Source organism: Eumetopias jubatus, unplaced genomic scaffold (assembly GCF_037043125.1).
Source record: "Eumetopias jubatus isolate StellerSeaLion01/CBP00866 unplaced genomic scaffold, mEumJub1_p1.0 scaffold_15, whole genome shotgun sequence".
NCBI classification, from domain to species: Eukaryota; Metazoa; Chordata; class Mammalia; order Carnivora; family Otariidae; genus Eumetopias; species Eumetopias jubatus.
In genome coordinates, this window is record NW_028274821.1 from 35820785 (window position 1) to 35834674 (window position 13890).

Below are 13890 nucleotides of genomic sequence, written 5' to 3' on the forward strand. Positions count from 1 at the left end.
CAACTCTCACATCCTGCTTTCAAAAACCAATACAACCTCTTTTGCAAACTATCAGTATCTACTAAAGCAGAACATATGCATATCCTATATAGCCAACAAAATACATGCATGTGTTTCCTAAAAGACATGTTCCAGATGTCCATATAACCACTATTCATAAGAACCAAAGTCTGGAAGCTACCCGAATGCTTATAAATGGAATAAAGGATCATAATTTGGTACATTCACACAGTTGAATACTACACAACAATGAAAATGAGTGATTTATCACTGCATATAATTTTACAAATGTAATGCTGAGCAAAAGAAGCAAAGTAGTAACTACTGTATGACTTCATTTATAGAATGTAAAACAGGAAGTAATCTATCTTTCTAGAAGTCAATATACTGCTTATTTTCCATGGATATAGTTACCAGAAGAGTACTATGCAATGGGCTTCAAAGTAGACTATTTTTTTTTTAATGTGAGAGCCAATTATATGGGTGTGTTCATTTTGTTAAAATTAACTGAGACTGTATACTTAAGATATGAGCATGATATGAGATAATAAATAATGATAAGTGTAATTTTTAAAAATATTTTTGACATATTTTATGATTTGAATTAGCTTGCGAGAAAAGTTCATTTAGGTATATTTGTAAAATATAAGTTACAACTTAACAATACTTATTGGGATTAAAATTATTGCTCTATGCACATCCAAATAATGTATTTCATAAAAAATTTCTTCCCTTATCAACAGAGTCTACTTGGTAGAGCAGTGGAATTTCCCCTTGCTTCTATGTGACACTTGTCTTTAATAATCATATGTTGAGTGTCTCAAAAATTGTAACCAAAACATATACCTTAGAATGCCCTGAGGTGGTTATTGCCTATAGTCACTTAAAACAACTTCTTCAAGACACATTTCAATAATGCTGCATTATCAAATTTACAAGTTTACTCAATCACCTTTGTGTTTCTGAAGATATCATTTACTCGAAAATATAAAATGTATGACACAATTGTCCATATTATCCACATTTTATATATATCAGTTACAAGCTAAATCTTTATTATGTTTACTATTAAAGAAGAGATAAACTGAAAATTCTCTTACTAAAATAACACAAATCAAATTGTTTACTTACATTCTGTAGTAATCAGTTATAAGTGGAATCCAGATTCACATTTTTAACAAGTGTTATTGAATACATTAACCAAAGAAATTGACAAATTAATAAGGCCCATAAGATCACCTTAGAAGTCACTGATTACTTCTTATCATTTCTATTTCCATAGTTAACATATTTTACTTTCAACTTTCTAAAGCTCCCATATCAACTTTCATAGAGGAATCCAATTTTGATAAATCTTGACAGGTGATAAAATAAGTTTTCCTTTCAATAACTCATTGCCTCTATTCATTGCCATCAAATGGACCTCATTATAAAAAATTTTAATATATAAAATTGTCATCCACGTCCAAAGAACATTTTTCAGTAGTATAAGTCTTACCTTTCTGAACAATGCCTTCAAATTCACTTAGAGCCTACCAAAGACTATTTCAAATGACTATTATTATAATCTACCCAAGAACATAAACATTTAATAGAAAATACCACACAGTTTCTTCAACATTCATGTAAAAGTATGCAAGGGAACTATGCAAATTACCTTTATATTTACTGGATATTTTCAAGCAGGGATAATAAAGGGAAAAAATCTCTAAAATTGAATGTATTAATTATAATCTTACCATAAGCTCACAGGTTAGGAATTCAGACAAAAAGTTCACCACCCTGAGACCTAGAAAAGTATAAGTAAAAATATTTTCTATAAGTACAGACGACAAATTTTAATTCAAGCATCACAAAATATTAAATACTGATTCAATATTATGAAAATTTTTCATTGTATGAGTAATTAGTATACACATAATTTGACAAACAATTTTGACTACAACATTCCTCTAAAATAGCATTATCATTACTCAGCTCACATCAAACTATTGTGATTTAAGATTAATTACCCTAAGTTGAGCTCTTTAATGCAGGGATGACAAACAAGTAGAGAACTTTTATTGTCTCCTTTGTTTCTTGTGGAACTCTGGGTGACAGGCACATTTGCAAGCGAAATTTATTTTGCATATGTTACAGAACCTTCTCAGTTACATTCAATCAACAGTTTCAAATATATGCACACCCATACACATACACACATGCTACATGTGGATGCACACATACACATATGCAAATGTGGTTGTCATACTACAATCCTATATTTATCTTTGTTTTATCTGTTTAAATCAGTGGAGAATATATAACTTTCCATGAATATAAATATTCTCTATCATAATATAAAGGCTGCATAGTACTCCATAGTTTGTTATACACCTTAAATTGTTTAAGATATTTGATTTAACAATAACATTATATCATATTGGTTAATATTATCATCTTTAAATTGAGCCATTTAGTTACCATCTTATGTGATCCTATTTAATAGTTAATGTGCTTTGCAAGAGTTTTAATATTTTGATGCAGTGGTAACCTACCAGTTACACATATTTATTAAGCCCTTGAATTTGTTTACTTCTAGGTAGATTCTGCTCTATATGAACAAAATAATAAACTGAAGATTTAATCTTTTCCATCAATGAAGAAATTAGTGGTTTTTATAAACCTTTTAGAAAACCATGAATGACTGGTATATAGGCAGGTACTCTGTTGTGTGATGTCTTACAATTTAAGTTAATAGAAGAGAGAAACCATAATAGATTGAATCTATTATGTAATGCTTTAATGAGTGGTGTTTTTAGCATTTTTAAGTTTTAGTTTTAAGGATATGTTTTTCTCAAAGGTCTGTAATTAACTTATTCCAACTATTTTCTACTGTGATTGAAAGAAAGATAATATAACATAGTTTATCTGCCAAAGAAATGATATTTAACTCTAGGTGGAATTACTGTATGTGAAAATGACTCTGACACTAAAAGAACCACTTGAGGAGTGAAATAAAATGTTTCTAAAATCCTTCTGATGAAATGTTAGCAGAAAACAAAATATCACTATCTCTAAGGTGTGAATGTTCACATTAAAATTTATTATTCTTACTCTGCCATTTGAAATGGATGTGTGGAGTAAAATTTTCAGTAATGAGTGCTCATACCTTCTTGGTCAAAGTCACCGAGCTACTGGTGGCAAGGATTTGACTGCTTTCTGAGTCTTTGATTCTCAGTCTATTGTATTTCACTCCAGTTATTGGCCATTATTCCAAGTCTCCTTGTTTCTGAGTTGGTAGACACTATTTCTTAGCCTTCCACAAATGTGTCTCTTGTGCATTCCTTTTAAAATTTCCAGTGCACATGGATTAACCTTGTGAACCTGCTATTCATTCTCTACTGTGTTCTGCTTTTATTTTCCCTGCAGGAACAAGGAGTGAGAAGATGACTTCAAAAGATCTACTTCCTACTGATATTTGCTAAAAAGGAAGCCTTTCCCAAGAATCTAGTGTGATATGAATACTTATACTTCAACAAGTCAATCAGGAAATTACATAATGCCCTGCCCCCTCCTCTTTTTTTTTATCAAGAGATGCATCAACTTAAATTTGAGGTAAATGTTAAAAGGGCTAGTGTTAGAATCTACATTTAGCTGAAGCAAAGTATCACCATTGTAAAATGAACTCCTTGGAAACAAAATTTTTAATTGTTATTATTTTATTATTAAAGAATTAAAGTCAAACTTTAAGGTTTGACATTATAATACAGGAACAGTAATTTCTTGCAGCACTATCAGATGCTAGATTATTCTTGCAGGCACTATGTTGTATGTTGGTAATATTAAATTGACAGTTTTAACTGAATAATAGAATTTCAATATAAAAAGCATGTAAGGAAGTTTATGTCCTCCAGTTATATCTAGAATGCTTATCTATATCTGAATGTGAATATTCAGATAATAACAGTAAATCCAAAGGACATCCTTGTTTGTATTTTGGGCATTGTTATACTGAGTAGATACATTAGACACTCAGACTGTACGTCATTATCCATGAGTAAATTCAAGGATTCCAGAAATGATACTCAACACATTTGGCTAGTTGGTCTTCATAACGAAAGCCAAGCCAGGGAGATGATTTTAGGCATATAAGAAAGCCAAAGCAGAAATATGGCTCACCCCAATTTTAATTTATTTTTAAAAAATAATGTACATGGCCTGACTCAGGCAAGAATACTGACTATTGGGACACAATTAAAGGGGAGAAAATAAATTTTAACATGATATAGATAACTATTTTTAGGGGAGAGATTTGTAATGAAGAATCAGTAATTAAACTGTCAGTGACAATGGTACTATGTTAGAGTCATATCATTGATGCATTTCAGGAAATTTTATTTCATAGATAAGATTCTAGCAAATAGATTTGATCAGATATACTCTTTTCATTTGTACTACTTGTCCATGTGGGGATAGCCATTCAGAAAGAATTTATGCTGAGCGAAGTAAGCAGACCTCAGCAAAATTGCACTTTTGGTAATTCTGAAATTCTAATATCCTAAACCTATCATATGTCTACATAGCTGTCAAAGTACTGCATAAGTCTTGAGAAGTTGTACTTGAATTAGTATTTCTATAAATTAATTAATGCTATTAATGAATGCATCTATCAGATATGTGACTCAGCATTTGAAGAAATTCATGGAATCAGCATTCCAGATGGTGATTTTCTCTGATGCTAAAAAGAATTAGATTGTGTTTCCTCTTCCCGGCTCACTTTTGCAGGGGAGTTCAATATTTTGGAGAGAGTGAGAGGAAGTAGAACTTTAAAATGATTTGGAAACCTAAAGGTTGTGAAATCATTTTAAGTAATTATAAAAAATAGTAAATAATAGTAAATAAATTTAAAGATAGTTTGATAGGTTTAGGAAAATCATAGTTAATCAGCAATGGATAAAGAGTACAGTGTTAAGATTTCTACACTCTGTCATGTATCCTACATTGAGATCACAAAAGTCTCTTTTAATACAGTTATTTAAGAGGCGCTTGGGTGGCTCAGTCGTTAAGCGTCTGCCTTGGGTTCAGGTCATGATCCCGGAGTTCTGGGATCGAGCCCTGTGGGATCGAGCCCTGCACTGGGCTTCCCCGCTCCGCGGGAAGCCTGCTTCCCCCTCTCCCACTTCCCCTGCTTGTGTTCCCTCTCTCGCTGTGTCTCTCTCTTCAAATAAATAAATAAAATCTTTTAAAAAAATACGATTATTTAAAATATGATTATTTTCCACATTTTCAGAAAAGATGTTGGAAGTTAACAGTTGCCTGAATAAACTCCAAAATATCTTACTGCTAGTACATTGCAGAGTCAAAATTTAACCCAAGCTTAATTACATTCAGAATCCTAATTAATTCATATACCAGGGTAGGATAACATTAATAGATGGCATTTATTGAATATATTCCATATGTGGGGTATTTTTTATGTATTAACTCATTTAATTCTTACAATTGTATCTCTGTATGTGAAGTGAGCTGCATTTTTTATGCTTTCTTTTATTTATTTTTTAAACACAGAGATTCTGGCTTCAGAGGCTGTGGTATGAAGCATTGCATGATAATCTCTACATGTTCTTTAATCATTGTGAGTGTTTTTGCAAGTGGTATTTCAATGCACATATTTACATTTTTTTTCAGGATTGGGCATCATGTACATGTAATTACACATTCATTACGTGTCTAACTATCAGCTTGGTTGGTTGGTCCTAGGTAATAATAATGATAGTTAGCATTTATTGAACATATACTGTGTCAGGAAGTATGGTAAGTGCTGTAAATTCATCTCATTTAATTCCTATAGTAGTCCTAACAGGTATAATGGTTATCCTCATCACATAGATAAGAAAATTGACTAGAAAAGTTAATAAATGTCCCCAAGAGCACAGAGTAAGTAAGATGCACGGCTGAGTTTCAAACACAAACTCTCTCACCCTATTAGTTTGATGCAGCATAAAGATTCTGATTCTTCCAAAGGGAGGAAGTGTGAAAGAAGTTTGAAGCTCCAATTTTAGTTCATTTAGAAAAAAAAAAAAAACCCTTAAAACCTCAGCTTCTTAAAGCAGAGCTCTGACTACCCCTAATTTAAAAAACAAAACAAAACAAAACAAATCTGTAAGAATAGCAAATTAAAATCCTTCCAGTCTTACAATGCCAATATATTATGATTAATTTTCTGTAGTGACAGCCCCTCAGTGTCTAGCTTATTAAATGTTACACTGAAACTATTATTTATCAGACATGCCCATTTCTAGAATTTTCTGCCAATAAATTAGAGAATACATAAGGTTTTACAAAATATGTAAATTCTATCTAATATATGCACAATTTGGTATAGGTTATCAGAAACACTTACTTGGAAAACCAGATAGCCTTCTATTCATTTAGGAAAATGCAAATAACATAAAAAAACAACTTTGAACTCTCACTTTCAAGACTGCCAAGCTTATCATCTCAGAAATGTACCTTGTTATAATTATAGGAAAAATGTTTGGGAAAAAAATAGACTGTTTCAGTGAAACCTGGCATATTTTAAATGCTCAATAAATAACTAATGAAAACCTAAATGCTCCAATAAATAAATGATTGCTGGATAGGCTCTACATGCATTAACATGTTTGTAGAGATTAGGGGAATTAAAAATAACAATAACAACAACAACAACCACAACAAAACAATCTCTGCCTTCCGTAATCTATAGTCTACTGAGGAAAGAGGTTGTTCGTGAATTAACTAACACCAAGACCAAATATTAACCATCCAGGGCTTTTGTAAGGATTTTATTATATGACAGGAAGTCATTTGAAAAGTACTAAACAACAAAATTCATGATTAGAAAACCAAAAATTGTCAATAAAGGTGGATCATATGGTTATAGGCTGAAATTTGTGTTTTAGCCTGTTGGTAGTGGTGCCATTAATATCTTTGTAACTAAGTGAATAGCAGTTTTGAAATTGTGCTTACAAAAACCCAAAATGTTAAAAACCACTAAATAAGTTTTATCCTCATGAAAAAAGTATAAAAGCAATGATTACAAATATTTCTGGTGTCAAATAGTTAAAAGCAATATTAAACAATCCGTTTTGGTGGTGGGGATTTAAATCTTTTAATCTAAAATGTGTAGATCCTTATGTGTGATATTCTGACTCAAACATCACTATTCTGAAAAATGTCTCTCTAAATTATTCAAAACACTGAAATTTTATGGAAAATGTTTCCCTCTGGGACAGCCGGCTCAGTCAGAGGAGCATGCAACTCTTGATCTCAGGGTTGTGAGCTGGAGCCCTATGTGGGGTGTAGAGATTAGTTAAATAAATAAAACTCTAAAAAAATGTTTCCTGTTAAGTGGATATGATTGGCAACAATAACCTCAAATTATAAATAGTTATATAATAAAGAGATCCTCCAAATTTTTTCATGAATGACAGCACCATAATTTTCCTAAGTTAACATTCAGCCACACTAATTGATAAAACTTCAAAAATAATAATGTCATCATAAAAGGTCTCATGCATTTACTATACTGTACACCTGAAACTAATAGAATAGTGTTGTTAAATATACTGGAATTTGAAATAAAATAAAATTAAAAAAAGGAAAAAAATGTGACCATGCTATAGATATCTATACATTTGAGAAGAAATGTAAATTAAATGTAAATCTCAGCATAATACAATGACTGTTTAGTTACAGGAGATGATTATACTGGAAAATCTGTAAGAATGTGTGAAAGTTCACAGGATTGGTTTAACCTTTAAGTGAATTAATTGGTTACTATAGCAACATTAATTTTCATTTCACTTCAACAGTTGCAGGAGCTCAAATAAGCTTTGGAGCTTCATTCAGTTTATATATATATATATATATATATATATATATATATATATACACACACATATATATATATACATACATATATATATATATATACATATATATATATATACATATATCTCCAGAAGGGGGTATGTTGGATCATATGGTCATTCCATTTTCAACTTTTTGAGAAACATTCATATTATTTTTTATAATGGCTGTATCAATTTACATTCCCACCAATAGCACACAAGTATTCCCTTTCCTCTGAATTTTTTCAACAGATATTTTCTCTAATCTTTTTTAATATAGCCATTCTAACAGGTGTGAGGTGATACCTCAGTGTAGCTTGGTTTTCATTAGTGATGTTGAGCATCTTTTCATGTACCTGTTGGCCATTTATAGATCTTCTTTGGGAAAATGTCTATTCAGCTCCTCTGCCTATTTTTAAGTCAGATTTTTAAAGTATCATTATGAAGTTATATGAATTCTTTATATATATGGGATATTAACCTCATCAAATAAATCGTTTGCAAATACTTTGCCAATTGTGTAGGCTGCCTTTTTCATTTTCCCAATGGCTTCTTTTGCTATGCAGAAGCTTTTTAGTTTGATGTAGTCCCATTTTTTTATTTTTTGCCTTTGTTGCTTTTGCTTAGGGTGTCATTATCCAAAAACTAGTTGCCAAGACCAAGGTCAAAGAGCTTTTCAGTGAATAAAAGGGAAAGCTTCAGGTATGCTCTAAATGGAGGCTGTTAGCCTAAAAAGCTGGAGTGGGCTAACTACAAGGAGAATATCCTATGTAATTGGTTTAGGGAGCATATTTGGCTTTCTCCAGTTTGTTAAGAGTTGGAAATGTGAAGTGAAGGGTGGGGAGTAAAAATTAAGGAAATTGGCTGTTATTCTTCTGAAAATGTTCTGTATTTCCTGGACTTTCCTGACCATTCTGAGCCAATTGCTATAGAGGTTGTGGTTTGTCTTCCTAGAGTTACTAGTCAGAGTTCTATTGTTATATATAGTCTGGCTGTTGTCCATTTGTCTATTAGTCTCACATATGTAATTTTTCATTTCCCCCGTCCAATCACAGGAGCATCCCTCAACTCAATCACTAGTTACATTTTATTTTTTGTTATTACTGTTATTTTTTAAAGATTTTAGTTATTTATTTGACAGAGAGACAGAACAAGCGGGGGAGCGGCAGGCAGAGGGAGAAGCAGAGTCCCCACTGAACAGGGAGTCTAATGCGGGACCACATCCCAGGACTCTGGGATCGTGATGTGAGCCGAAGGCAGACGCTGAACCGACTGAGCCACCCAGGCACCGCACTAATTACATTTTATACGGTATTATGTAGCCTTGAGGGCAGATTGTCTAAGCCTCCCATCACCAAAGAAGAATATATTTGAGAATTACATAGGTTCAGTGAACATTCAATACAATAAAAAATCTAATATAATTGGCATAGTGGGAATTATGTGGTTATGAGTGTATAGTAAAGTTACAATTTTATGGATTGAGTTTTGCGTACCAAAGCATTTGTTATTCTAATGTTGAAAATATTTTATTAAACATTCTTATTTCTTCTACCTGTCAATTGTCCATATGAAACCTATACAAACTATGTTAAAGATAATTAGTCTCAAGATACATTATTTCCCACAATTCTATGAGGTAAAACACCTTTCTTTCAACTATGTAATATCTGGTTTCTTTCTTCTTTTATTTTTTAAATAGAAAAACCCATGAACATTTGCATATTTACCTATCACTTCTAACTAGGTAGGTTGAACATTGATAAATGAAAGGGATTAGTGAGATACCACGTAAGTTTATAACCTTGTTTACATATGTAGGCTATTCTGATATATACCTATCAAAAATGGAAGGAAAATATTTTTCTTTAATATGGTTCTTTAATCTCTGATTTCACTAGCATAGCAGATTTATTCAATTTTACTAGCATCTGAAGAAAGATTTCGCCATAGACTTGTTCTTCCTCATCAATTAGCAAATGTTTATTAAGTATCTATTTATTATATGTCTAAACACAATACCAGATGTTGGGAAACATAAAGCATTAGCCCTCTCTAATGATGTTTAGTTACAGAGGCCAGTCTATCATATCAATATTAAACAATAAAAAAGGAGGAAATGCATGTGTATATAGGACACAAAATATATGGTACAAATATAATTGTTGTACCTAGTAGGAAAAAGGAGGAAAAACAAGCCTTCCTTTAGAGGAATACAAACCTAGAAACAGATTCAGGCTGTTTCAAACCTAGGATTAACTTTTTTTTTTTTTTGGTTTTTATTTTTTTTAATTTTTATTGTTATGTTAATCATCATACATTACATCATTAGTTTTTGATGTAGTGTTCCATGATTCATTGTTTGTGCATAACACCCAGTGCTCCACGCAGACTGTGCCCTCCTTAATATCCATCACCAGGCTAACCCATCCCCCCACCCCCTCCCCTCTAGAACCCCCAGTCCATTTCTCAGAGTCCATCACTCTCACGGTTCGTCTCCCCCTCCGATTTACCCCCCTTCATTCTTCCCCTCCTGCTATCTTCTTCTTTTTTTTTTTCTTAACATATATTGCATTATTTGGTTCAGAGGTACAGATCTGTGATTCAACAGTCTCGCACAATTCACAGCACTCACCATAGCACATACCCTCCCCAATGTCTATCACCCAGCCACCCCATCCCTCCCACCCCCCACCACTGCAGCAACCCTCAGTTTGTTTTCTGAGATTAAGAATTCCTCATATCAGTGAGGTCATATGATACATGTATTTCTCTGATTGACTTATTTCACTCAGCATAACACCCTCCAGTTCCATCCACGTCGTTGAAAATGTCAAACCTAGGTTTAACTTTTAGTTGTATGGCATCTGGCAAGTTATTTAACTTACTGAGGCTGCAATAATAATGATTATAATTGATAATAATGATAACGATGATCACAAACACATAAGAATTACAGGTGTTCTAGAATTTTCATACACTAGTCAATTTAATTAATCCTCCTAACAACCCTAAATAGTAGGGCACTTCTATTATATCTATTTTATAGATAAATTAACTGAGGAACTGAGCAGCTAAATAACTTCCCCAAGGGCATAGATCTAGTTAGGAGAGGACTCTGCTAATGATACGTTCTTGTATGCTATTAGAATTTATATGAGATAATTTAGTTCAAGTGCCCACTGCGGTGACTGATTCTTGGTACCTGCCCAACAACCTTCAGTTTGCTTCTTTCCAACTGAGCATGAGTTACTACAGTGCCTCTCAAACTCAGAGCACATCAGAACAGTCCGGTTATCCACAGATATCTGAGCCATACCCCCAGAGTTTCTAATTCATTAGGTGAGGAATGGAGTCCCCAATTTGCATTTCTAACAAGTTCTTAATGGCTGTTGATGTTGCTGATCCAGAAACCCCACTTTAAGAATCACTGAGTCAGTGCTTACTAAAGGGAATCCCACTTATGTAGTCCTGGCCTCTCAAGGCTCAAAAGTTCATAAAGACTTTGTTTTGAGAATTTAAGATTTACACAAACAGGATAAAAATAAGATACATATAGACTGTTTAGTAAAACAGAAACATGCCCATTTAAGTTATTTAATTTTTTTAAATCAAATCTGGTTAAGATTTATAAAATAAAACCCAAATGCAAATAAAACTCAGTTGGCTAAATACATTATGCCAATCACATACTGTGGGGTATTTGCAATGTTTCTGTTTGTTAAAATACATTCAGATTTGGGGCACATGGGTGGCTCAGTCGGTTAAGTGTCTGCCTGCAGCTCAGGTCATGATCCCAGGGTCCTGGGATCGAGCCCTGCATCAGACTCCCTGCTCTGCGGGAAGCCTGTTTCTCCCTCTCCCACTGCCCCTACTTGTGTTCCCTCTCTTGCTGTGTCTCTCTGTCAAATAAATAAAATCTTAAAGAAAAATACATTCAAATTATACTCATATAGCAAATATTGTTATATAAAGCATTTATATTATATTATATATAAATATATATTATATGTAATAATATATGTTATTATATGTATTATATTATATATATTATTCAAGATGCACTGTATCATGATCATTTTCTATCTTCTTGTAGAATGCGAGGTTCATAAAGGCAAGGATCTTGGGGTACCTGGGTGGCTCAGTGGGTTAAGCATCTGCCTTTGACTCAGGTCAAAGTCCTGCATTGGGCTCCCTGCTCAGCAAGGAGTCTACTTCTCCCTCTACCCCTACCTCCTACTCATGCGCTCTCTCTCTCTCTCTCTCTCACGCTCTCTCTCTCTCAAATAAATAAAATCTTTAAAAAATAAATAAAAAGGGCAAGGATCTTTGTTCCCTCATTTAATGTATCCCAAATGCTTAGGACAGAATCTAACATGTAGAAGGTGCTCCTAAATATCTGCACATCACTCACTAATTCTTTTGGTTAAGAGGAATTACAGAGTCAAAAGATATGAATGGTTTCACAGCTCTGGATTAGTATTACCAAAATGACCTCCAGGAAGAATGTACCAGCTTCTACTCCCACCAGTGCTGTGTGCTTGTGCTATTTCCATTGCTCATAAACACTACTTCATATATTTGCCAATAGTAACGATTACTGCTACATGTGTTTACCATATGTTGTTTTTTAAATTTTAACATCTCTAAAATCAAGATGCATACCCAAAGAAATAATTTAGCTTTTTTTCCCTTTGTAGAGCTCTATAAAAATAATGATTTGTCTTACAGCTCATGGCATTTTAGATTCAAAAAAGAAAACTCTAGTGACACATAAATCTTAGTACTGTATTTGTGAATACTAGTCATAATTACTTCAAAAGCTATCTAATGCTGTTAAACATTTTGAAATATCACTGGAGCACTATGAGCTGAGTGATGTCTTAGAGCTCTGATTAACTACCTAAGAAATATCCTATTTTCCATGGGCTTACTGATGAATCAGAAACCGATGACCTGTCTTAATTGCTACAGATCAGTATTATTTGTCCTATATTTAAAAGAGATAAGAGAAAAGGAGAACATGTCACTGGGTTTAAATTAACAGAAAACATTTGTGAAAGAAAACATAGTAGGATATAAAAGAAAAAAGTGAATATATCTGTAATCAAAAACCTCTAGTTTTTCTATGGAAGAAATATATAATATCTTTTAAAAGATTTTACTGAGTTTATCTGTCATATGCTGCTACAGTGTGCTGTTTTTACTCTCAAATATTAAAAATTAATCACATATCAGGGGCGCCAGGGTGGCTCAGTTGGTTAAGCGACTGCCCTTGGCTCAGGTCATGATCCTGGAGTCCCGGGATCGAGTCCCACATCGGGCTCCCTGCTCGGCAGGGAGTCTACTTCTCCCTCTGACCCTCTTCCCTCTTGTGCTCCCTATCTCTCATTCTCTCTCTCAAATAAATAAATAAAATCTTTAGAAAAAAATTAATCACATATAAGATAAAACCATTGTTGTATTTTTCTCACTGTTATATAATTTTCAACATTTTAAATCTTTAGGAGTAAATATTACTCCAATGACGTAGAACTAAGAAAGATGAAATGGCATGGATTTCTTCAAATGACCAAAACATACAATGGTCAACTTTACTAGTAATATCTGAAAATTAAATTAATAAATTTTTGCCTCAAAATTGAACATATGTCTTTTGCAAATATTAAAATTATTTTAAGACCACTTCCTCTAAATGGAGATAAAAATATTTCATACTTGATTACAAGGATTAACTGATAAAATGTGTGCAAAGTGTGCAGAAAAATTCTGGCTCATAGTGAGTATTCACCAAATGTCAGCTATGATGATGATGTTAATAATTAAAATATTTAGAAATAGGGGCACTTGTGTGGCTCGGTGAGTTCAGCGTCCGCCTTGGGCTCAGGTCATGATCTCAGGGCCCTGGGATTAAGCCCTGCTCTGGGCTCCCTGCTTGTCCCTTTGCCCCTCCCTCCTTCTTGTGCACTCTGTCTCTCTCAAATAAATAAATCAAATCTTTATTTATATATTT

The 13890-nt window shown here is 33.1% G+C and overlaps 1 long non-coding RNA gene across 1 annotated transcript in view; it reads right to left on the reverse strand.

The window, feature by feature from the left end:
- Positions 1 to 1752: 1752 nt before the first annotated feature.
- LOC148162380 (uncharacterized) overlaps positions 1753 to 13890 on the reverse strand; it is a 227456-nt gene continuing 215318 nt past the window's right edge. The window contains exon 3 of the long non-coding RNA XR_015766860.1: positions 1753 to 1789. This is a non-coding gene — a long non-coding RNA (uncharacterized LOC148162380). The remainder of the gene's footprint in view (positions 1790 to 13890) is intronic.